Raw genomic sequence first — 26,035 nt, 5'->3', positions numbered from 1 at the left:
GTTCCCATTCCAGTAATATTGCTGTCTCTGCTTTCCCTATTTCGGTTTCCAAGTCTTGCAAGGCAAATAAACAAAGGTTCTAAAGGTAAAAGCATCAGTAAATGCAGGACTCACTTTATGCTTTTCCCTTCTCTTTGAGATGATCACCCTTCAAGTTTTAGGCACCTATATTGTCTGATGGCTTCAAACAGCTGTTATTTTGAATTATACTGAGATTTTTATCACTGTTTTCAGTGGGAAGGTCAAACCAATGCTAGAGAATTTGGTTTTAGTTCACCTTACAACTAACTCAACCACTAACAAAACTGAAGCCAACCTTTGAATAGGGTGATATCATATCCCAGTTTGTGCGGGATGGTTCTGATTCATGGCTTTTATTCTGTAACAGTGATTACTAGTGCCCCCTTTCATGTTCAAAAGTGTCCAATATGTGCAGTAAATTATATGATCACTTTACCTTCAAAGGTGATTTTTATCCTTTTTCCTGCATCCATTAAAATAACTTAATTACTTATAAAAGAATGCCATATGATTAGACAACCAAAAAACAGATATTTCATATGTATTGTCTGTATGACTGTGAAGAAAGCTGAGTGCCGAAAAATTGATGCTTTTGAACTGTGGTGTTGGAGAAGACTCTTGAGAGTCCCTTGGACTGCAAGGAGATCCAACCAGTCCATCCTAAAGGACATCAGTCCTGGGTGTTCATTGGAAGGATTAATGCTGAACCTGAAACTCCAATACTTTGGCCACCTGATGCAAAGAGCTGACTCACTGGAAAAGACCCTGATGCTGGGAGGGATTGGGGGCAGGAGGAGAAGGGGATGACAGAAGATGAGATGGTTGGATGGCATCACTGACTCAAGGGACATGGGTTTGGGTGGACTCTGGGAGTTGGTGATGGACAGGGAAGCCTGGCATGCTGCGATTCATGGAGTTGCAAAGAGTCGGACACGACTGAGCAACTGAACTGAACTGAGAATTAACATTTATTCTACTTACTTGTATGTCTGACACATCATTCTGAAGCCAAACAAACAAAAAAAAAGGAATTTTTATTTTTAAAGATCAAGGAGATTTCCACAGATTTAATAATCAATCCCAATGTCTAAAACCATAACATCATGCATGTAAACATAAACATACATATAAATACAATGTGTTCATTTGCAAAAATCAACTTTTTTTCTATATGTATAATTTTCATGGTCTTTCGGGACTAGAAGAAACCGCAAGATGACTGAACTCTGCCATACATTCCTTTTACAGAAAAAGACACTGAGGTCCCAAAAGTTAGTTTAGGATGACCTAAATGATTTGCCCAGCATCACAGGTATATTCTGAACTGTCTTGGCTTCTAGCTCAAAGTAGTTACACTACTTAACCCAGTGTTTGTGTAGCAGCAGAATCTTCCTGCTCCTGTAACAACCAATACCTCCCGTTCCTATATACTAGTATACAAAGATAAAAGGACTTGGGAATCCTTCCATGTTGGGATATAAAGGGCAAGATTTGGACCTTTCATACTAGGATATAAAGGGCAAAAGCTCTTCCTGGGAATTTCATAAAGTAACCATTTACATTTTATTCACTTAGTGTTTGCCAGATTACCTATTGAGTAGCCCCCAAGAATTTGGAGTTGCAGATGGTTCATTAAGATTCTTCATTTATTTCAAATAGAAGAATTCACAGAGTACATGATTTATTAGGTAGCTGCAGCAGACACATCTGGTGCCCTGAGTCACATCCACTTAGACCTATGCCTGATTTTAGCCAGGTTGAAGTAGATAATTCAATGCAAACTTAGATCTGTTTCCCTGATAGCATCTCACCTACCTGAGACTCATTCTTCTTAGGATGTTCATGTGCTTCCCAGGATGTTTCCGTGGAATTAAGCCCTGTTGCCCAAATATCACCCTTATGTTTCTCCTTTTTCTTCTCTCCAATCTCATTCTTCCTGCTCCCTCATTCTTGCCCCCTCCCTCAACATCACCTCTCAAGCACATTCACACACACGTCTTTGTGTCAAAGCATGCTTCTGGAGGAACCCGTTGGAGAAGACTCTTGAGAGCCCCTTGGACTGCAAGGAGATCCAACCAGTCCATTCTAAAGGAGATCAGTCCTGGGTGTTCATTGGAAGGACTGATGTTGAAGCTGAAATTCCAATATTTTGGCCACCTGATGCGAAGAGCTGACTCATTTGAAAACACCCTGATGCTAGCAAAGATTGAGGGCAGGAGGAGAAGGGGACAACAGAAGATGAGATGGTTGGATGGCATCACTGACTCAATGGACATGGGTTTGGGTGAACTCCAGGAGTTGGTGATGGACAGGGAGGCCTGGCGTGCTGCAGTTCATGGGGTCACAAAGAGTCAGACAACAACTGAGCGACTGAACTGAAACAACATAATGTTCACACCCTATAAATTCTTCCACTTATAAAATGTCCCTATTTCAAACCCCTCTCAACTTCAGACTCGCATATGAAGACTACTCCTTAGCTTCTGTTTCTATGCCAGGTCTTCCTAGACGGTAAAGGATAACTATAACGAATGTGTTCTATTACAGTGCCATCTAGTGGCAAGGATGAATCAAAACTCATGGCATCTAAGTGACCATCCTGTAAATACTAAACTTAAACTGGTAATTTCATATTATACAAGAAAGATAGATGTATTAAAGAGCAGGCAATCTTACAGTTCCATTGAAGGTCAAAAAGATAAATGTTTGTGACAGGGTATTAAAAGGTTGGGATAATTTTATGATATATAGGTAACACAAGCTAAAACACTGATAAAGATAATCAAATCTCATGCATGAAAAGGCAAAAGCTAATCGCCAACAAGGTCAGGTAGAGGTTTACCTCTGTGTTTTGATTTATCTGAGCACAAAGCCATATTAAACATACAAAGTTGGTTCACACAGCATAGAAATCTGCCCCAACAGGCAGTGCTTAAGAGATCTCAGGACAGAAATCAGAAGTAACGCTAAATAATAATTACAACAATAACAATAACAGCTACCATTTAAGGAGTACTTACTATGTTCCAGTCCCTAAGGTAAACATTAAATCCATGCGGGCTCATTTAATTTTTACAACAGCCCTATAAGGTAGGTACTACTGATACCTTCATTTTTTAGATAAAGAAAAGTAGGTTCAGCAAAATTGGTGAAGTTCTCAAGGTCACACACCCAATAAAGAGCAGAGGGGGATTCAAACATAGTTTTGCCTGGCTACAAGATCTGTTCTTTTATCCAGTTCACATTTCACACTGCATCAGAAATGATGATCAATTTTATGTCAAGTACATTGTGAGCGATTGTTATCAATAACAACCCCCCCATTTTACAGATAGAGTGATGAAACAGTCATGGTTAAATATTGCTTTAGGCCACCTGGAAATCGGTGACCTGCCTGAATTAAGATTCTTTGGTCATTAGACTCTAGTCAAAACATATATTCTTTCTCTTGACTGACTTCTGTCAGCAATTAATTTATATCCCTAAGCAAAAGATCTGATTGCCTTATCTTAGACTGTGTAACTAAAAATGCTATTATTAGATAAGATACTCTACGGAACTATGGAAAAAAATCTGTCCTAGAGAATTTAATTGTGTGCCATCTTCTGACAGTGAGCTTCATAGTTCAACCAAGTTTTGGATAAATTAGAACTCAATGGTCAGGATTTATGGTCCCAGTAGTTCATCCTAACACAAGAACCAGGGACAAGATGGACTTATCATCAAAGGGCATATGGACCAAAAATAGAATCTTCTTAGTTATATAGGCATGTCTCACTGAAGAAAGAAGAAATATGCTTTTGGATTCTGCTGAACAATCATTAGTACAACCTTGGGTAAGATATTTAACCTTTTGGGGCCTTAGTTTTTCACCTTTCAAGGAGAAAAATGAAACTAACTTCACAGAGTGGTGGCGGTGGTAAATTCAACCAAGAATAACATATGACACATAGTAAAACTTAAATGGTTTTCCTTTTCCATCCTTTCTTCATTTCATAAATATGTTTAAGCTGCTTATGAAAACAGTCTCAAAAAATGTTTTCTCTCTTCTTCCTTCCTCTGGTTCAAAGAAGAAAAGTTCTTGCAGCAATCTGAATAGTGTAAGGACCTAATAAATAAATACTTCTGAAATACATGGGCTTGCCAGTGGAGGAAAATTTAGCAATATCTAACAACTTATAAAGGCAAATACTATTTGATCTAGCAATTCTACCTGTAGGAATCTATCCTACACATAAATGATTTATGGGCAAGGCTATTCACTGAAGGATTAATTTAAACAACAAAATATTTTTTAAAATCTGAATGTATATCAACAGAAGATTGCTTACATGAATTATGGTACACGGTACATCAATACAAGAGTACAATATGCAAATGGAAAAAAATTATAGGATATATTTTTAAGTAATAAAGCAAAGTATAGAACATTATGCATAATATACTACTACTGTATAAAAAGAGAAAATAAATATAAATTAGTGTTTGTTTGCATGTGCACAAATTCTAAAAAAGACACCCCGAAAATTGTGGTTTCTAGTAAGCAAGGTGAGAGAAAACTGGATCCATGTGTGAAAAGAAAGATTTCACTGTATTTCACCTTTTTTAAATCAGTAGCAAAAATTTAATAAATTAACTACATTTAAAACATGTTTCGTTTGGGTTTGTACCCACTTCCAACAGCTAGTAAGATCTTAAAGTCTGCCTCCTTATCTCATACAGTTTACAATAGAGAGATGGAAAAACTGAGCCATAAACTACCAGATCTCCCCATAGTTTTTTTAAAACGTGAATTTAGCAAGATTATAGAACATAAGGTCAAGATATAAAAATTAATTGTATTTCTCTATATTAGTGACAATTAAAATTTAAAATACCATTTGTAATAATGTAACAAACATAAACACGAGTTTAAGGGGAAAAAAGTACAACCTATACACTGAAAACAATACAATATTGCTGAGAGAAATTAAAGAAGGCATAAATAAATGAAGAGGCATACCATTTTCATGGATTAGAAGATTCAGTATTACTAAAATGTCAGTTCTCTTTAAATGAATCTAGATTCAACAATCCTGATCAAAATCTTATCAGGATTTCTCTTGTAGAAATAGACAAAGTAATTTTAACATTTATTTGGAATTTCAGAGCTTAGAATACATCTTTAAAAACACTAAATTGAAAGACTCTCATCTGATTTCAAGACTTACTGTAAACCTACTGTAATTGAGACAAAAATAGCAAGATAATTCAGTGAGGGAAGAAAAGAGTTGTTTCCAGCAACTGTGCTGCATCAAAAGCATGCTGTATGGGGGAAAATGAAACTCACATCTGCCTCACACCATGCACAAAATCTACTTGAATTTACTTGAAATGAAAGATAGACCTAAACATAAAACTAAATGATGATTCTTCTAGAAAAAAAATGTAGAATACCTTCACAAATACCTCACCTTTTGAAGTAGGCAAATATTTCTTAGATAAGACAATGGAAAAGCATTAATTATAAAGAAAAAAATTAGTGAATTAGGCTATAACAAAATTTAAAACATAGCTTTTCAAAAGATTGTGGAGAGAAACTAAAGAGGCAAACCTCAGATTGAGTGAAAATATTTAACAAAGATCTCAAATAAAGAATAAAGGTATCAATGAACTGCGTACTTTACTAAAATGATAAACTGTATGTTATGAATATTTTAACAGTAAAGGTAAAACAAGGAGAATATATACAGCACTCTTAAATCTCAATAATAAAAGATGCTCAACTTTATTAGTGACCAAGAAGATGTACATTAAAATCACAAAAAATGCTACTGTACTCCTCATAGGATGGTTAAAATTAAAAAGACTGACAATACCAAGAGTTAGCAAGGATGCAGAACAACTGCTACTTTCATACCTTGCTGCTGGGAATGCAAAATTGTATAATTTCATTATAAAAGCATTTAGATGTTTCCTTAAATTTTAAATATGTATCTAAACCAAGTTTTCTCAGACTCAACACTACTGAGATTTTGGTCAGATGGTTCTTTGCTATGGGAGCTGTCCTGTGCATTCCAAAATGTCTTGACGTGTTCCTGGCCTCTACTTGTCTGATGCTACTAGCACCTCCACATTCATGACAAAAATGTCCCCAAACACTGTCAAATGTCCTCTAGAGTGCAAAATTGTCCCCAGCTGAAAACCACTTAGCTATTCTATGGCCAAGCCACTGAACAACTAGTTACTTACTGAAAAGAAAACATATTTCCAAAAAGAGACTTGTGCATAAAAATCCGTATCATGTTTTTTCTTAATAACTAAAAAAAAAAATAATAGAAATAATCCAAATGTCCCTTAACAGGTAAATGGATAAGAAAACTGTAATACATTCATTCATACAGTAGACTAACTCATGAATAATGTTGCTATGAACATTGGTATACAAGTATCTGTTTGAGACTATATTCTTAATTCTTTGGGGTGTTTACCTGGAAGTGGAATTGCTAGATTACACAGTAATTCTTTGTTTAACTTTTTGAGAAGTCTACAATAACTTCAAGAGTATAAAGGGATCTGAGATTTTTTAAAAGTTGAGAACTGCTGTCCTAGAATATTCCAGCTTTGCCTGCATAATTTCCGCTTGTATATTCAACATAAAGACAGGTGTCATCTGCTGTGTTATGAGGCCCTCCTATTGTAGTTTATGCATACCTTCATCTTGGCTCTTGGTATGCTACATTTTAAGCACCTGTTAGCTCCACTCTCCCCTCTCTAAACTATATACTCTTTAAGGCTGAGATTCAGGTCTTTTCTATTAGTGTGTATACCCAATGTCTGGAACGTAATAATGCACAAGAAGTATTTGTGACATATTTTTGAAGGAAATTAAAGATGATTATTTGAAATGTTCTATAGAAGAGGATGGATAAAGATTTCACTCATATGTCATCTCTAATTGCCTAGTAATGGCTGCCTGCAGGTCTGTGTTGAAAAGGATCCTGGGGTCATCTACAGGCTTAGCAGGAAGGAATGCAGAGACTAATTAGCAATGTTACCGAGATGTGGAAAAATTCATACTTACATTAGATGCTAAATCCCTTCTCAGTTCTAACATTCCATGCAGGAAAAACAATTATTTTTGCCTTCAAATCTCATCCTTATTAATTTAGTCTAAAAATCTGATACCTCTTTTATTAGTAAATTAAATGTGACAATGTTGCAGAATCCACTAGATAAGAAACACAAATATTCCCTTTTCAGTCTGCATCCCTACCCCTGGATCCTGTCAAGATCAAAAGCCCCTTATAGAATTCTTCATGGATTTTTACAAATACATCAACACGATTTCATGATAATATGAGGTTGTTAGATTTGAAATGACTCATACTGCTTTCATCTGGGGACTCATTCCTTACCCAAGTAGCATTCAGAGAAAAATATATACAGCCTACATTTTCATTTTATTTCTAGTTTCATGTCTTTGGTTTTATTTATAAAAAGCTACACATTGCTAGAAAATGAAAATCATTCCACTGTATTATTACATTATTTCTTCAATCTCTTTTTACAGATGGACAGCTATTGGAGTTAAAGAAATTACCTGCTAAGATAAAAAAAATAATAATTATGACTTAGAAATCAGAAGACACATTTGAATGGGGAGTCCGAAATCATTATGGCCTCCATTTCAGGAAAAAATGGGGGGGAGAAATCTATAAATTAAGTGTGGGTATATTATTATTCACATAGGTGACATGTTGATACATCACAGCATTAATTTAATGACACTGACCCAAAGATGTTACTCCCAGAAAGATCCTTTCATTTGTGCTGTTTAGATTTCTGCCAAGATGACTAGGCCTCAGAGAATGAGCAGTGTACTTATCTTAAACTCACCCTGTATGGTATAGAAACAGTAAATGAGGAATTGAGAATTTCATGACAACCTAAATGATGCTACCTTCATAAAGGAACAGAAAACTTTTTTCTAATTTCTTAAGGATAGGAAAGAGCAGCAGGAATGCTTTTTTCCATATGCATATGTGTGCAGAAGAGCTAATAAACTATGACTGTGATAGAAAACAATTTTGCAGCCAAGGCACAAAAAAATACCACCTTGAATTTTACAGCACTTCTTGCTTTTTAAAAACATGCTTACATTCATTATTTCATTTTATCCTCCCAAGAAACCTGTGAGGTAGGTAAGTCAAGTTTCATTATCTCCTAGATTTATCTAACTCTTGCCACTACTACTTTATGACACGGTTCATGCATCCAGAGAGAAAAATTCCTTGCATTACAGTCATAGTAGATGACTCAGAAGGATTAAGAGAAATGAATTAACAAATATGCATTACGAGGGACAGGGATGCTCTTTCTTAACTTGGGAGTTGACTTTCCCTTATAAATATTCTACCAGTAAACAATTAGCAATAAATACATTTGTCCTGGTGTATTGCAGTGGGGATTTTCAGACAAACCACAGTTGAATTGCCAGCACAGCACAGGGGGATAACTATATAAAAAGTGACCCCCCATGACTATGTGCAACAAAAGCAATGACTCTTAATTTCTTATCCTCTTTCCCTTTTTTCTTACTTAACCCTCTTTCTGGCCTTTAAAAGATCAAAATCTAAGAGAAGAGGAGAGGAGCATTTTAGGTAAGACAATGCAGTGAATAAAAATGGCCACTGTGTAGACAGAGCCCATGATTCTATTTAACGTAAAACTACTATACATATTATTTATTCCATGCCTTATTAGAAATACACATGAACAGCACTTATTTAATTCTAATAATATAGCAGGCAGACTAAAGAAATTTGCTTATAAAAATACCACCTCAAAGTTTGTTCTATCACAGTGAGGATGGGGAACACATGTACACCCATGGCGGATTCATGTCAATGTATGGCAAAACCACTACAATATTGTAAAGTAATTAGCCTCCAAAAATAATAAATTTATATTAAAAAAGAAAAAAGAAAAGCATTTCTTTAGGAGTTGGGATAGAAAGAGGTTTTGGTCAGCTGTGCTTATCAGTATAGCCCGTTCACTTGTTTATCTTCAAAGCATTTCACCTGTGTGTAAAGTAGAGGGGGCCACTGCGTTCAGAGGTCTCTGCTCTAGACCCCCTAAGCTCTGACCCCCACAACTCCCTCTCACTAAGTTCATATCTGAGATGAACATGGCTAAGAGACTGTCTATACTGGGTCTTAGAACCAAACTCAGTTTTTCTGCTGATGGCTTGTATTTTTTGGCGGCAATGAGAATGTTATATGATCATATTATATAGTAAGACACAAAGTTAAATTTGACAATATTCCAGGAAGCCTTCATGAACTTTTGTTTTTACCTGTAATTGAAAATATCTAGCCAAAAGGTTTTCCTGTTCCTCCCCATCAGCTCAGTCTGGTTAGACAATGCTGTTTGGACACAGTGCAGTTAGAACTTTGTTCTTGTTGGCAGCAATTCACCCCTAAACAATGAGAGGGGAATGCTATCTTCTCTCCCTTCCTCACCCCTGCTATGCTTCAGAATCTAGTGATTAAGGCCTGGGATTTGTGTTCCAGCACCTCTCCTTTCTGACTTTAGAAAATAATTTATGTGGGCATTAGTTTCCTGATTTGTAAATGAGGATTCTGAAAGGCCCTGCCTCATAGTGGGTTGTGAGAATAAAATGAGGTCATCCTTAGGGCAGAGTGCCCAGAATGTTGTAAGTGCTCAATGTTAGAAGGGTACATTTATATAGTTAAAAATGTGATTTTTCTAGATCCTGACAGCAGGCAACCTTAGGAGAGGTGAAATTTGTTGTTGTTGTTCAGTCGCCTAGTTGTGTCCAACTCTTTACGACCCCATGAACTGTAGCATGCCACACCGCACTGTCCCTCATCATCTCCCACAGTTTGCCCAAGTTCATGTTCACTGCATTGGTGATGCCGTCCAGCCATCTCATCCTCTATCACCCTCTTCTCCTTCTGCCCTCAACCTTTCCCAGCCTCAGGGACTTATTTTCTGACACCTTTTCAGACAGGGCCCAAGGTCAGTATGTATCTATAGTGTTGACTTCTGAAACCATGCTAAAATATAACACTGCTTTTTTATACCTTATGTAATCAATTCTTTCCTATCTCAATCTTCTGTTGTACCTCACGTTCAGCTACATATCATTCTACACAATTGTCCTGTTCATTATTTTGTCCTATCTCAGAGAATGGGCATGTGAAGAATGGAGATCTTTTACTTAATGTTAGTTTCTGCTACTCTAGCTCCACAGAAGTTCTCACACTGATTGCCTAAGATTTCCATGGTGCCCATAACCAAAATATTTTTCAGTCCTTATTTTCCTGGATCTATTTCTCCATTGTACCCAACTGACTACTTAGGGTTTCTTGAAACCTTCAAGAAGCTACTTTTACCTAATGCTCCTCCTACCTCCCTCCCTATTTTTTCTTCTCCTTCTCTGCCCAACCACCAAATATCAGTATTCCCACTGGGCAGCAGCTTAAAAGGAAGAGGTAGTTCTGTTTGTGCTGATGTAGATAAATTTCTAAAGTATCTCATGAACTTTCAAAAAGAGATGCTTTCACTTATCATTAGCTTTCTATGCTTATTTTTATATAACCCAACCATGTATATTAGTTTTGTGGGGCTATTATGACAAAGAACCATAAATTGGGTGGATTAGCAATACACAAATTTATTTTCTCAGAGTTCTGTAGGCTAGAAATCTGAGATTAATGTGTCAACAGGGTTGTTTCCTTTGGGGAGGCTCTGGGGGAGAATTTCTTGCTTGCCATCTTCCTAGCTTCCAGCCCTTGCTGGCAATTCTTAGCATTCTTTGGCTTGTAGATTCAACACCCCAATTTCTGCCTCTGTTGTAATATGGTATTCACCTCTGTGTGTGCCTGTGTCCAAATTTTTCCTTATCTTACAAAGATACCTGTGACTGTATTAGGATCTCCCCGCTCTGATCCCGTATGACTACATCTTAACTTGACTACACCTGCAGAGAACCTATTTCCGATTAAAGTCACATTCACAGGTCCTGGCGGTTAGGATTTCAACATATCTTTCTGAAGAAAACAGTTCAACCCACAACACTATGCTGAACTTTTAACTGGTTTAAAATGTTAACAGAGGTAATCCAAGCAGTGGGTTTCTACAACTCATTTTCAATTTTTCTTCTCTGTGTCTTGTATACTTTTCTTAATCTAACAAATATTACACATACACACACAAATATTGATACCTACATATGCATGAATATATATTGACATAAAATAATTAGTACCTTGTAACTTTCTATCCTTGGGTCACCTGGGTCTCCATTCTTGGATCAACTTCCTTTCTACTCACTCAGCAGTTTCATCCATTCTCATGAATTTAGTCCTGGCCTGTGCACTAAAGACTCCAAAATCAATATCTCTACCCCTTTTAAGGGTTTCAAATATGTATCATTTAATATGTCCACAACAAAATTATCACTGGCTTTTCCTTTCCTGTCCTCCTTCTGCCCAAACCAGACACCAGGGAGTCCTCCGAGGGCTCCTTGTCCCTCAGCTCTCACATCCAATCAAGCACCACTCCGCTGGTTCTTTCTCACTGACATCTCTCAATCCAAGTGATCCTCTCCATCTAACTGCCATTGCCTAAGTCCAGGCACTCATGATCTCTTACCTGGACTATAAAACAGCTTACTAACTGCTTCCCCTGAATCCAGTTTTAACCCTTTAAATCCATCACTTTCAGGTTAGGCAGAGTTAGTTGTACATGTGTGTGTTAGTTGCTCAGTCTGACTCTTTGCAACCTCTTGGACTGTAGCCCGTCAGGCTCCTCTGTCCATGGGATTCTCCAGGCAACAATACTGAAATGGGTAGCCATGCCCTTCTCCAGGGAACCTTCCTGACTCAGGGACTGAACCTGGGTCTTCTGCACTGCAGGCAGATTCTATACCATTTGAGCTACCCAGGAAGCGCCAGAGTTAGATATATGAAACGCAAATTAGACTATATTGCTTTGCTGCTTAAAACCTGTGTTCTCTAGCTCCTGAGTCTGCACACAAGACTCTCCATCACTGTCCTCCTGATGCCTTCAGCCTTGTCTCCTGCCTCTCCTCGCTTTCAACACTCACTACTAACATCAGAGAGCTTGCCAGTTCTGCTTCACACTTCTCCTCCTCTGCTGTGCTAGTCCCTCAGCCAACAAAGTCCATTCTTCCTCTTTAGGATGCATTCCAGGTGTACCATGCCTTCCGAGAAGCCTCTTTGAAACCCAGGCCAAGGAATGTTCTTAGTATGTAGCACCAGAGCACCCTATGACATTGCTCTTTTAATCTTTCCCATATATACCAAACGCCAAATTTTATGTCTGTCTCTCTGACTGAACGCGAATTATTTTAACCAAGTGTCTACAGTGTCTAGTCCAGCGCCTGGAATGAAGGAGAGCTAAAGAAATGCGGTCTTAGTGAACAAAGGAAGGCGTTTTACTCTTCGGGAATTTCCACAAACTTAATTAACAAAGGAATAAATTACCATTTAGTTTTATGTTAATAACATCTCAAAACACTTATTTCATACAGAGCAGGGTCTCTTGACCTTGGTACTAGTGACATTTGGGCTGGATAATACTTTAAAAACTGTCCTAAGCATCACAGAACATTTAGCAGAATCACTTGGCCTCTACACACTAGATATCCGTAGCTCCCCAATTCCAAGTTGTAACTATCAAAAACTATCCCCTAGTATCCCCTGGTGGGAAAGGAGAGACAGAATTAACCCAGCTAAGAGGAACTAGTGTAGATTGATATTTAGTATAGGTCTTAAATTTTATAACATCTGTGAAGGCAGGATTTCCCATAACATTTTATTTGATCCCAAGGGATATCAATTATTCTTTGTAACAGGAAATCTGCCACTGTTTATTATATGTTTTTAAAGGCATTTAAATCAACTGTATGTAAAACTTTAAAGCATTTTTCCAATATAATTACCTGTAAAAAGATGAGATCATGTCATTTGTTGTTCTATAAAAATATAGGTTTGCTTTAAAAAAATAAATATATATATATGCTAATTCTCATTTGGAAAGAAAAGATGCTATCCTCTGGCTGTGAGAGAAGGAAGGAGAGAGAGAGAAAAGGTATAAGAGAGGTGGTGAGGGACAGGCTTGTTTTAATTCAAAATTCAGGTGTTCTTTTTTTTTAATGTTAACTCCCAATTTCCTTTGCTCTCTGCACGATTCTAACCCACTGTTATTGACCAGGGTGGTCAACATTAAACAAAGAACAGTGAACTCGATTACACAGCCTAGTCAGGCAAAGGTCAATCCAATATTCCAATTGACAGAGTTTCCAATATTCAGAGTATTCTACTATTCGTAAACACCTTGAACATGAAAACTGTACGAAAATAGTTTAGAAATTCTGAGGCAACGAGAGCACCTCCTATGGCCAGGAACTATAGATTTTTTTTTTTAATGAGCCACAGATATGAGCTCTCTTCTCTGAAAGTTTATGGTCTAGTAGGTGGATATAAAAGTTAATGAAACAGTCACAATGATGGGGGTATAATTAGAAACTGAATAAGTGCTATGAAGGAAAATAATTGAGGAACATGACCTGAACTTAGGGAAGTGACACAAGGTCTGAAGAAGGAATCGAAGGAATTAACTAAAAGTGACAGAAGACAGCCAGCTGCAGGTGGAGGGGATAGCATGAGTAGGTGCCCTTGGCAGCAGGGACACGTCAGAATGCAAAGAGAACAGAGGAGCCTGACGGAGCTGGGGAGCTTGGCCAGGGCAGCCAGGTAGGACCTACCAGGCCATGTCAAGGGTAGATAAGATACAAAGGCCATCAACTGACGAAGATGAAACAAATCATTCTGCTGTGGTGCAGAGAATGTATTGGTAAAGCAGAGCGGAGAGGATGCATGAGACTAGCACCAGCATCTTACCAAACCACGATTTCTGGAAAGCTCAGGTAAAAGAGTTCCAGTTTTACAGCATGGATGAGCCTTGAAAACACGATGCTGGACTTCCTTGGTGGGACAGTGGATAGGAATGCGCCTGCCGATGCAGGGGACACGGGTTCAGTTCCTGGTCTGGGAGGATTCCACATGCCGCAGAGCAATGAAAGCCCATGCACCGAGAGTCTGTGCTCTGGTGCAGGAAAAGCCACCGCAAGGAGAAGCTGATGCACTGCGGCCAAGAGTGGCCCCTCCTCGCCACGAGAGAATGCCTGCACACAGCAACAAAGACCCAGCGCCAACAAAAACAAAGAAACACAGAGCGAAGTGGGAAAAGCCGGTCACAAAAGGCCACAAGGTGAATTACTCCATCTACATGAAATGTCTGGAATTGGTAAATCCATAGAGACTGAAAGATCAGTGGTTGTCAGGGGCTGGGGTGAGAAGGGACAGAGGAGAATGCTAGTGGGTACCGAGTTTCTTTATGGGAAGATAAAAAATGTTTTAGAAATAGATAGTAACAATGGCTGCACAACTTTGCTAATACACTGAAAACCAATGAAGCGAACATTTCATAAGGGTGAATTTTATGGCATGTGAATTATATCTCAAAGCTGTTACCAAAAAAAAGAAAAAAAACCCTCCTATTATGTCATGGGAGAAAACAACTTCTAAATCTCTAAGCAAAATAAGGTAAAGAACTGACTTTTAAAAGTCTTTAATTTTAAAGTCATGTTTTTTAAAATGCTTCTTGCATTCTAAAATTCAATGAGCCAAAATTTAACAATTATATTGAAAAGGGCATTTAAACATGAACAGCTGATCAATGATTTAGAGAGAGAGCCCTATAATTCCCAAATAATAGTTTTTTTGTTTGTTTTTTTTAATCTAAAAGCACCAGCCACTGGGAATTAGATCAATTGGAATTTTACTATTTTGTCAATTCAGTCAAATAATGGATTTTAACTTTCAGCACGACTTTAATTTTCTACCCAGACAGCCAGTTAGCAGATATGTGATATCAATCCTGATTTCCAACTTCAGCTTTCTGTATGAATTTAATGGGGGAAATAATTGTGCAAGAATGTGTTTTAAAACACAAATCTCAACTACCCTATTATTACATTTACAGCTGATTACCATGTGAATTGCTTTTATGCTATGCTAGAATATCACTAATACTGCTCTTTCAAGGAGTACAGTATGAAGTAAAGGATGTATGCAACAGCCTCTAACAACAATGACACTGGCTAACAGTTTTAAATTCACATTTACATTAAAATTATTATCTAAGAAAAAGTAACATGTGGGGCATTTTCTACATCAGGACTCTTTTTGGTATATGTGAAAATCCAACTCAAAACAACACAGTGGAAATACAACACACTGACTTTCTTAACTGCAGGCTTCAGTGGTGATGCTTCCATCAGGCACAGCTAGATTCAGGGCTCCCCGGCTTGTTTTCTGACAGACTGGTTTCATTTTCAGACCCAAAGTTTGTCCCTCCTGATGTCAGGATGGGAGCAGCAGCTCCCCCCGAGGCTCTCCGTATTCTTAAGAAAAGACTCACTGTGGCTGCCAGGTTCTAACTGAACCCTGTGCTCAATCTTGGACCAACCACCACACACAGCAGGATGGAGCATGTTGACTGGCTCAGGCCTAGGTCACACACACAGCCCTGCAGGACAGAATCCCATTCCAAACATACAGACTGACAACAGGGGGAGAATGAATCCTCCGGGTAGGGGTTTGGGGGTAAGAAACAGCAAGTATTGCTACTAGAAAGAAGGATAGTAGAGACTGGAAGGGAAAATAACAAATGTCCCCTTCAAAGATGGGGCCATTTCCAGTTAAAGACGGGCCAACAGATAGGGCATGGGGAGGCAATCTGACAATGTACAAGTGGACCTTTCTGAGGGTATCTTCACATTGGTTTCCCTCTCTGAGAATTTTTCCATTTGCCTCATGGTGTGAACCAGATTCCTTCTATTTGCCCCTCCAGAGCCACTCTGCATTCTTCAAGTCCTGCTTTCTATTCCAGAAGCCTGAACTGAAAGGATGACAGAAACAGTTTCTGGACCCTCTCTCTGACTTTTTGGTTGGGGTTGCTAAGTGGGGAACACCTGCAAAAGATCTAAGGGAAGAAGGAAGGGATCCTTTCAGTCTTGTTCTGTCCCTCAACCAACCATCAGAGCTCCTCCCAACCCCTATCTTCATGGAGATATAACTGAAACGTGACACTGTGTAAGTTTAAGATGGACATGATGATATGACACACACATCTATATTTCAAAATAATTACCACAATAAGGTTAGTTAACATATCCCTCACCTCACATAATTACCTTTGTTGTTCTGGTAGTGGTAGTGAGAACATTTAAGATCTACTTTCAAGTATACAATATGGTATTATTAACAACTGCCACCATGCTGTACATTTCATCCCCTTTTATGACTGCCCTCTATACACAAACTTTTCTTCCTAGCTCTGGTAACCACTCCCCAGGTTGTCCTTTTAGGCCTAGACATGATCAGGACTTCTAGAATACTACATTATTCTTTATGAGTTTTCCTAAACCATGCCCAAAGCTTTGAAAATTGTCCCATAATTAAACCCTCTTTGAATTAGCACATTTGAGTGCACCATCTGTTTCCTGCTGGGACCCTGACAGATAAGTAATAAACATTGCAGCCATATTCCTTAATGCATGACCTCAATTTACATATTATTCTGAATTCTCACATTTGTTCAGTGAAATAGGCATTCTTAATCCTATTTGATCTAAAACGGAACAGAGACTCAGAGAGGTTAAGTACCTTGACCAAGATCCCAAAGCTACTAAGAGACCCAACAGACACTAGTCTAATTGCTCATTCTGCATGTCCAAGATGCATCATCTGTGGCCTGGATCATGACTTCCACTCTTGCCTTCTTATAGTCTTTCTCCTCACAGTAGCCAAACACCACCCAATAGATCTGCCAAGGTTGTTACCACATGTCAATGAAATAACAAGCAATAACAGTTAGTAAAGTGCCTTACAGATTTAATAAATTAGCTCACTGATTATATATGTATGTGTGTGTGGGTATATATGTATGAGTGTGTGTGTGAGTGAGAGAGCGATCCTCCGACCACTTTCAGAATCAGACTCCTTGAAGATGGGAGGATGTGGAGGAGACTTTGGAGGAAATGATTCTAGGGATCCAATCCTTCTGTACTCAGCTCACCCATCATCTTCTCTTGGAAGTCTTTCTGATACCCCTGGAAGGGTGAGGTACCCACTCGAGGCTCCCATAGTATTTATCCTACCCCAGCATTTATCCCATGTTATATAATTATTATTTGCTTTCCTTCTTTTATCCCACATTCTGCCCCACTGTAATTGCCCATGTGTTTCTCCCTTTCTAGAGTACAAATTTCTAGAAGGCAAGAGTCATATCTATTATTTCTGTATCCCTAATGTCTGATATATACCCTTAGCTAGGTGCTAAATAGGTATCTGTTCAATGAGTGACAATATACTTCTGAACAAAACCCATGACAAGGAGTTTCCCAAGATGGGCTGTCAGGGACAAGATTGAAGGGATTCCCTCAAGAGGAAGAACAGAAACTGTGACTGCTGAGATGACATCTAAACTCTAAAATTACATGATTCTGGATAACAGAGCTCCACAAATTACAGGAAATATGTTTCTTTCAAGGGGTAACAGTTAATAATTTTAAAACCACCTCATGTCATTTTTGCTAACATTGATCAAATAACAAAAGATAACTGTAAACAATAAAACCTAGTTTTTCACTGTTGAAGAAAAAGACTATAATGAAAAATCTGATGGAATTTTAATAAGATCTTTAATGTAGTTAACAATATAACACCAATGTTAATTTCCTGGTTCTGATCACTACATTACAGTTATACAAGATATTAACATTAGGAGAAGCTGGGTGAGGGATAATGAAAACTTTTTTAAAATTTTCTAAAAGAATTTTTAAAGTTACTTTTGACTGCACTAGGTCTTTGTTGCTGCACGTCGGCTTTCTCTAGCTCGGGAAAGCAGGGGCCACTCTCTAGTCGGGGTGCTCAGGCGTCTCGTTGCGGAGGCTTCTCTTGCTGCACAGCACAAGCTTTAAGGCATGGATTTCAGCAGTTGCAGCCCACGGGCTTGGTGGGCCTGGGGCAGGTGGAATCTTCCCAGACCAGGGATTGAACTATGTCCCCTGCATTGGCAGGCAGATTTTTAACCACTACTGGACCACCAGGGAAGTCCGAAACTTTTTTTGAACTATTTGTAAAACTTTTCTCTAAGTCTAAAATAAGTTCAAAATTCAACTGGCTATGGTACATTCTTTTAAAGTCATACTCTAAGAATCTAACATAGGTGATAAAATTTCACCAAGAAGTAGATGGAGGTGTAACACCTTAATAGCTTTCTGTGTTACTCAGAATGACAGACTTTTACAGTTTAAACTAAATCTTGGCAGTCCCAGTCCATTATTCTACTCTTGAGGGAACCCCCTCAGTATTATTCCTGACAGCTTAAAGCCTTTGCTAAAATGTCTCCAAGGAGAGCAGTGTACCTCTATCCTAAAAATGAATTACTGGAAGAACAGCTTGAATTGTTGGAAAGATCATCCTCCTTTTACCTACCAAAGTGAAATTAGCCTCATGTTGATTCTCTGGACCCCACATGGTGACCCTTCAGATTCAAGAAAACAGTCAGCATCATTCCAACCTGTGGTTTTTCTTCTTCAAACAAAACACCCCCAATCCCTCTCCAGATGATATAATGATGTTTTAACAGGGGCCACTGATGCTTTGATGCAGTCATTTCTAAACTTTCTTCTCAGCCACAGAACTCCTCATCAAAAAAATTCTCAGGTAGAAGTGAAAGTTGCTCAGTCATGTCCAACTCCTTGCAACCCCATGGACTGTAGCCTGCCAGGCTCCTCTGTCCATGGAACTCTCTAGGCAAGCCCCTCATGTAGAAGTCAGTGTGTAAAACAGATAAAACTTCTCTGCTAGAGGTAGTAGGTGAGAAGGCCTAGGGTTATCTGATCCCCTCACCCCTTCCCTTCCCTAGTGGTCCTTAAAGCACAACTGTTGGAACATTTAAAACCTCCAGAATACAAACTCTTCCTTAAACCAAAGGTATGAAAGAGCATGGGCACCTCAGAAACCAAGGGAGGGGTATAGGGAAGATGTTTTGAGTACATGCTTTCTATTGTCTCCAAATTATACCACGTGGACAATCCCTGACTTACCTGTTGGGCCACAAGTGGTAATGATCATGACAATAAGAACTAAGACTTTATATGTATTAACTGAAGAATCCTATGATACAGATCTTAGGCATATCCCATGTTATAAATGAGAAAACAAAGGCCTAACATAGATAAACCAACTTATTCAGTAGAAGTGGTAGAACTGGATTTATAACCCGTATCTCTCTGACTCTGAACTATGCCCTTAACTGCTGTATTCTCCTGCCTCTCAGGAACAGAAATCTTGAAGGATTATGGGACTCCAGCCTACTCATCTAGCATCCTCACCTATACAACAGTCACTTTACAACCTGGAATCATCCTGGAGTGGATTCACTAGGGAATCCATTGTAAACACTCTACTCCTGACATCGAGCCTCTACAATATAATCCATCTCCCTTTCTTCAGGCATATTTCAGTTCTCAATTTAACAATATCACCTTGGAATCTGAGGTCCTAAGGAGTAAGCATTCTTGGAATGGTCGGTCCATACATAAGGAAGGGTCATCCATAGATACTCTTAGGCGAATGCCCAGCAGGGAAATGGTTTGCAGGGAACCCAAGCACCCCATGCAGTGCTGACCTATCGCCGTTTGATGCTCGGTGAGCCTCAGCACTCAGACTCTCCTCCTCGAGTAAGGGCGGGAACGGTGTTCCTTTGTTGTAATGCCCTCCTGTGTTTCCTGGTGGAAACCCCCTACCTTAACGCTTCAGTATTTGGCGTTTGCATCATCAGACCTCACTTTCCAAGTTCCACCCCAGAGCACATACTTTGCTGAGCCCAGATAAATAGCATACTAACAGTTTCATGTGATCCTAGCCAGACCAATAAGACTCAATATCAAGACGTGTTGGAACCACTGGAAAAGACATGTCTTTTCCCTAGGACCTCTGAGTCAAGAGATTCTAAATCTAGTAGCCATCTTGTTACTGGGAGACTACCAGCTCAATGTTGAAACCAAAGAGAAGAAAGCAAAGTCAAGATATGAAACAGATTTCAGAAATCTTCACTTCAGACACCACATCCAGCTGTGCTTAGGGATGGACTCATTATATTTATGTGAACTAATAAATTCCCTTTGTAGTATAACCCATTCCAATTGGAAGTATGGCCTCTGAATTCTCTATAAGCCTCTCCTGCTCATCCTTTATAAAATTATAACCTTCACCATACCGTGGTGCTCCCTAAACCCCTTCCTACACTTATTTTTCCTAAGCACTTATCTAATACACTACAAGCTTTACTTATTTGCCTCAATTATTTTCTGTCTCCCCAACTAAACTCCATAAAGGCAGAGCTTAGGCCTACTTGTTCATAGCTTACCTTGAAAGGAATGACCCCAGAATATAGCAGGTACTCAGTAAATATCAATGTTTGTGAAATGAGTGAGAGAACCTGGAAATCAGATAGTTCTGAATGGTTTATATGGAAATTCTCTTTGAGCATTATAAAGTCAGAATGGAAGCTTCCCCTGTGACCGAACATGAGGCAATTTCTCTTCTAATTTCAAATATATATTTAATAAGCATGTATGGAGCACTTATCTAGCTCATCACTGTGCTAAACACAAAGACAAATACAGTCCCCACCCTCCAGTAGTTTCCAAAGTGATGCTACTGTCTTGCACAATAGCCAGTCGGAGAAGCACCAGCTTTCAAGTATGAACATTCTTCCAGAGGAATGCAAGGTAGTCTCTGGCCCCCTCCTCCTCCCTCTCCCATGTTTATAGGGTGATCTACAAACTCGAAGTGAAGATTCACAGATATCCCAGTCTGGAAACTGTGAGACAAGCAAAAAAGGGAAAGATACAGCTTAATTAAGGAGAGGAGAGGAGAAATAATAATAATAGAATCTCATCAAGAACAGTGGAACTGACTGTCGCTCCTCATGAGGACTGAACCAGACTCCTCTGCGATCTAAGACACCTTAGTCATCTGGTTATCCTGTGGTTTCCTCAGCATCCCCTAGAGTTCTGCTGTTGGCAAAACCCAGCCTTTCTTGGTCAATCTGTTTCTCTTGGTTTGCTTGCTCTCACATTAACGCACTCTTTCCTCTCTTCTTTCCCCCCTTTTCTTTCCTCATTTCCTTCCTTTCTTCCCCTCCTCCTCCCTCTCACTCTCCTCCTCTTCCTTCCTTCCTTCACTTCTTTGAGTTATAACTGACATATTTAAAATTCAGTTTGCTGAGTGTTTACATATACACACATCTGTGAATTTATCATCACAATTAAAAGAGTGAACATATCTGTCATTCCCCAAATTTCCTAAATCTTTTCCTAATCCTCTTTGCCTCTCTCTACTTCCTCTAGCCACGCCCATGCAATTGCTCACAGACAGTATAGCTTGTAGTTTCTAAACTTTCTTATAAAAAGAATCATGCAGTGTGTACTCATTTGGTTTCTTTTACTCAGCATACTTACTTTGAGATTCATCCATGACATTGCCTATAGCAATATTCCATTCCTTTTTCCCTGTGGCCTGACAGTATTCTACTACAGGGACATACCACAGTTTGTTCATCCATTTACCTATTGATGGCTATTTGGATTGCTTTTAGTTATCTGACTAGTAATGAATAAGACTTCTATGAATATTTGTGTACAATCTCTGTATAAACACACATTTTCATTGTGATTTAGTAAATACCTGGGATTGGAACAGCTGGGTCTCATAGGAAGTGCTTATTTAAACTGTTAAGAAACTGCTGCTGAACTCTTTTCCAAAATAGTTGTACCATTTTACATTCCCACCCAATGTATGGGAGTTCTAGTTGTTCCACACCCCCACCAACATTTGTTATGTCAATCGTTTTTTAACTTTAGCCATTCTAATCAGTGTGATGCTACTTACTTGTGGTTTTAATTTGCATTCTCTAGTGAGTAATAATGTTGAGTATCTTTTCATGTGCTTAATTGCCATCTGTACATCTTCATTGCTGAAGTACACATTCAAATCTTTTGCCCACTTTATTAGGTTATTTGTTTTCTTATTGTGCTTTGAGAATTCTGTAGATACTTTGGATATAAATTATTTCCCACATATGTGATTTGTTAATATTCTCTCCCACTCTGTGGTTTACTTTCTCATTCCTTTACAATAGAAGAAAATCATAATTTGATGAAGTCCAATTTTACTTTTATTATGGTTCATGCTTTTGATGTTATATCTAAAACATACACTGAACTCAAGGTCACAAGGTACTCTTTTTTTCTCAAAGAAATTTTACACTTTTTGGTTTTACATTTAGGTCTATGGATCATTTTCAGTCAATTTTTGTATATAGTATAAGGTATGGATTGAGGTTTATTTTGTGGCACATGGATATACAATTGCTCTGCAACAATTTGTTGGAAAAACTGTTCTTTCTCCATTGAACTGCCTTTTGAGGGGCCTTTGTCAGAAAGTCTATTAATCAGATATGCTTGGGTCAATTTCTGGAGTCTGTATCTACTTCATTAATCTACTTATCTACCTTGGCTTCAATACCATACTGTCTTGATTATTATAGCTTTACAGTAAATCTTACAATCAGGTATGTTAGTTTAATTCTTTTTTTTTTAATTTCTTTTGGCTCTTAAAACAATCTGCTGGAATTTCAAATGGAATTACAAAGACTATAGTTTAATTTGGGGAGAATCAGTAGTTTAATAATGAATCTTTCAATTCATGCAATGGATTCTCTCTTCATTTTGTGTTACCACCTGTAGTTTCTCTCAGCAATGTTCCATAGTTTTCAGTATACAGATCTGTAACATCTTTTGTCAAATTTACCCCATAAGTACTTCATTTTTCCAATGCAGTATAAATAGCATTGTTTTTGTAATTTTAATTTCCAGTTGTTTGTTGCTAGAAGAGTTCCTTTTTGTTTCATTTTTATTTAGAGCAGATCTTATAAAACCAAGCCATTTCTTAAGGCACTGGCCCAAGCTGCTGTCTGACATGTGGAATGAACCCAGTCTAGTCAGCTACAGCTAAGAGCACAGAGTCATATGGTACAGACCAGGTACATATCTTTGCTCACCTCAGGGATGGTCCAGGGCCACTGACCCTCCGCAGGACTGGCCCTTGATGAACCCATTTCATACCCTGTGTTAAATGATCACAAACAAATCAGTAAAATGATGAGAAGTAAATGTTAATTCTGTCCTTTTAAATTTTGCACAGGAAACTTATATGGCTGTTTGGGAGGGCCAGCAGAAAAAGAATCTTGCATTGGAAGTCAAGTATTTATTTCTGTTGGCATCTCTAAATACAACCATATGGTCCTAGAGGCCAGAATGTTACAAATTCCACCTACTACAGGAAGATCTAAATTCCTAGGAGACCATATGTCTAATGATGTATCCCAGCCCCTTAATTTACACTCTCTTTTACAATAAACTCTGCTTTAACTGGTCTGCTAAGCTTAGAAGGCAGCAAAGTCCAAGGGATGCCCAGGGTAAATAGCAGGACTTAGAACTTTGTGACCATACGACTGCCCACCAAAAAAAGATATCTTGAGCCAAATACAATTTTAAAGGAAGGCATTTTTAAGCCGAGTTTTCTTAGTGAATTACGTTTTTCAGCACATGCTTATGCCTTTTTTTTTAAATTCTCATGCATTCATTCATTTCTTCATTCAGCAGTTGTCCATGTAAAGCTAATGTGGATCTCAATACTACGGTGGTGGTAGGGGTGGGAGGTAACACCAAGATTCATAATGCAGGATTCCTGTTCCTAGGTAGGGAAACACACAGACCAGTACAACATGAATAAAGATACAAAGTGGAATATTTGGCACTGTGATTTGTAAAATATAAGGCAGTATTCCAATCTCTGTTATTTCACAGCTCAGAAGCAAAGACAGCACTGTAGAGAGTTGAGAAAGGCCTTCTGGAGAATGGAGGGAGATATGACCTGGTTCAACAGATGCAGAGGAATTCCTTAACTGGGTGAGAGGACAGTGTCTACCCAGTTCTCCAAAGAGCTCAGTGTACTGTGCTGTGGTAGAGGGATGTGATCAATCACATTTTCCAAAGATGGCCACACTCCTCATCAGGAGACAGAATCTAATTCTCTCCTTGAATGTGAGTGGGCTTTTGTGACTGTTTCAACCAGTAGCAAATGGCAGACACAATACTACTTGGAAGATTCAGTCATAAAATTCCATGTCTGCCCTTTTCACCAGAACACTCTTGCTAGAGCCCTGAGCTACTGTGGGAGAACTCCCAGAGCCTTGAAGGTGCCATGCTATGAGGAGGCCCAGTCTTCTCGATCCATAGACTGCATCGAGAAACCCTGACAAAGAAATGTCTAGCTGGCCCTCAGACGCTCCAGTCCCAGCCACCTCTGACTGCAACTGCATGAAACACTCTAAGCCAAACTGCCTAGCTGGGCCTTTCCCAAATCACTGACCCAGAGAAACCATGACAAATAAAGAAACAGCTGTTGTTGTTTTAAGCCACTAACTTTCAGGGTGATTGGTTACACTCAGTAATAGATGATCAGAACAAGGAAGTAAGAAGTGACATGGCCAAAAACATTTTTAAAAGAATAGAATGCAAACATTTAAGTAACTGAAGAATGATCAATTTGATCAAATGTTTACACAGCTACAGTCACACCTTAAAAGGGGAACATTCAACAATCTAATTGTCCAACAGATTAGCAAAATTACAGAATAGTATGCAGCCTGTTTTGAAAATTATGTTATACAACATGAAAAAACACTACCAAAATATTGTTTAGTGTAAAATTTTTCCTTGATAGCACATTCTGGGCCTGTTCCTTTTAAGATACCTGTAAGAATTCCTCATACCAGTTGGTACTCAAGAAATGTTGGTTCCCTAAATGAATTCTATAGTTAATTTTCAGTGAGGACCTATTACATGCCAGGCATGGTTTTATGTTCCCTCCACATAATCTCTTTCACCTCCACATAATCCTAGGAAGTAGATACTATTACCATCCCTGTTTTGAATGGGTGAAAATAGTGGCAGAAGATTAAGAAATGGGCCCAGTAAAATGGTATAACACTGGGGCAGCTAGGGACACACAGTCTGGATCCACAACACAGTATTGTCTCTTAAGCTAGACAACTCCTAAAATAAGTAATCTTTGAAAAACTATAATTTAGTTTTGTCCCCATCAAGACTTTACCCTCAATCATCAAGAAAAAAAAGTAGTAGTAAAATTCACTAGGTCACATGATTATTGGCAACAAATCTTTCAGAACTAAGGGCAGAGGGATGGTAACCAAGATTCCAGAATGAAGAAGGAGAAGGTGGAGGGATCCAAGTATATTCATTATTTATATTTTTTTCATTTTCTTCACTGGCCTGGGGAAATAGAGAAAGCAGAAGGAAGGAGGATAAAAAGGAAAGCAAATCTGTTACTAGGTACTTTGGAATCATTATGCAGGAAAGATGTCAGTAAAAACATTTTAAATGCATTATCTTGGGGTCTTCTACTTGCAGATTCATTTTATCTCCCTACTTATCTGTATGCATTTGTTTCAGCACCAATTACATTGGTGTAATTTGTCATAAATTAATTTAGGTCTGTTTAGGAAATTTTAAAAATCTTACCACCAAGAATTAAGATGAAATGAGAATAAAGAAACAGCTGATCACTATCCCCTCAAGAGACTATCTCATGCTGTTTCTCAGTAGTTTCTAGACTCAGGTTAAGACCCCCAACTCGAAAACAGGATTAGTGCTACATGCACATTTGCCACTTGAAATGGGGATGGTGCCAGCAAGTCGCTATGTCCCTCTCACACCTCCCCATTTCTCTGTCAGCATTGGGAATTGGGACTGACTTGA

At 38.5% G+C, this 26,035-nt stretch overlaps 2 long non-coding RNA genes across 7 annotated transcripts in view; one reads left to right on the top strand and one right to left on the bottom strand.

Moving 5' to 3' along the window:
* The window catches only part of LOC139031249 (uncharacterized), a 251,906-nt gene that overhangs the window by 132,742 nt on the left and 93,129 nt on the right, over positions 1–26,035 (top strand). The window lies entirely within an intron of this gene.
* Positions 1–26,035, bottom strand: part of LOC110150399 (uncharacterized) — an 86,203-nt gene that overhangs the window by 59,066 nt on the left and 1,102 nt on the right. The window contains exon 2 of one of the 5 annotated variants that reach the window (XR_002317712.2): positions 23,254–23,318. The exons of the other annotated variants lie outside the window; for them this stretch is intronic. This is a non-coding gene — a long non-coding RNA (uncharacterized lncRNA). The remainder of the gene's footprint in view (positions 1–23,253; positions 23,319–26,035) is intronic. 5 annotated transcript variants of the gene reach the window in all.

This window comes from Odocoileus virginianus, chromosome 26, assembly GCF_023699985.2.
Source record: "Odocoileus virginianus isolate 20LAN1187 ecotype Illinois chromosome 26, Ovbor_1.2, whole genome shotgun sequence".
NCBI classification, from domain to species: domain Eukaryota; kingdom Metazoa; phylum Chordata; class Mammalia; order Artiodactyla; family Cervidae; genus Odocoileus; species Odocoileus virginianus.
The sequence above is the reverse complement of the archived record's forward strand: the minus strand, read 5'-3'. Positions and strand labels throughout refer to the sequence as shown.